Below are 820 nucleotides of genomic sequence, written 5' to 3'. Positions count from 1 at the left end.
TATATATATATATATATATATATATATATATTACTGTCTATATAGTAAAGTATCGAATGTAGGGTGCTGAATGCAGGAAGAAAACTCGCGACTCATCTTATTTTCGACTCCAATAACAATTACTTTACTCTATATACCACAAATGTTGTTGGTAAACGACGTATTAAAGAATTGGATTTGTGTCGCAGGAAATATAAGAAATGAAAATATACAACTAACGGAAGATATTTACAAATAAATTTTAATGTAATTAAGTTAGTTAAGATTTATGGTTATTTCTCTTTAAAAATCAATTCTTGGATATCCGTGTCATCTTTAATATCTCATACTCTGTTGTTGACGTCTACTACATCTCGATTCAGAATCTGTTGAGTAAAGTTTGAGAAGCTATTGCTTGGCAATTACTGGCATCCTCTTTCAATGATTATTGTCTGTAGAAATTTTTGTCTATGTTTCTATCCTCCTTTATATATACAGAGTACACTTATTGATCTTCTTAACAGGTCAACTGATTTGATGTACATTTCTTAAATCATTGTACTAACTCTGTACCTACAGTCTGTTATTTGTATCCACAAGCGCTCTCTTGAAAAGAGTACGTAGCGATAAATGTTATGCCTACGAAGCAAATTTTGGTCCTATTAAGAGTCACTTTTCAGTCTTATAGAATAAAATAAGATTACGAACTGAAATGGAAATACAGAAATAAGTTAAATGCAATGTATATATATATCTGTGTATGTGTGTGTGTGTGTGTGTATACATACATATGTTCATGTATATGGATGTACAAGTATATATATATATACATACATATATA

The 820-nt window shown here is 29.4% G+C and overlaps 1 long non-coding RNA gene across 11 annotated transcripts in view; it reads left to right on the top strand.

Annotated features, from left to right (window-relative positions):
- Positions 1 to 820, top strand: part of LOC128249896 (uncharacterized) — an 8,301-nt gene that overhangs the window by 2,965 nt on the left and 4,516 nt on the right. Inside the window, exon 1 of one of the 11 annotated variants that reach the window (XR_008266034.1) lies at positions 228 to 246. The exons of 3 other annotated variants lie outside the window; for them this stretch is intronic. This is a non-coding gene — a long non-coding RNA (uncharacterized LOC128249896). Of the gene's footprint in view, positions 1 to 227; positions 255 to 348; positions 373 to 410; positions 430 to 484; positions 504 to 576; positions 596 to 690; positions 710 to 820 lie in introns of those variants that run through there. 7 more of the 11 variants (XR_008266041.1, XR_008266036.1, XR_008266043.1 and 4 more) reach the window with 7 other exon arrangements.

This window comes from Octopus bimaculoides, chromosome 18, assembly GCF_001194135.2.
Source record: "Octopus bimaculoides isolate UCB-OBI-ISO-001 chromosome 18, ASM119413v2, whole genome shotgun sequence".
Classification (NCBI taxonomy): Eukaryota; Metazoa; Mollusca; class Cephalopoda; order Octopoda; family Octopodidae; genus Octopus; species Octopus bimaculoides.
The sequence above is the reverse complement of the archived record's forward strand: the minus strand, read 5'-3'. Positions and strand labels throughout refer to the sequence as shown.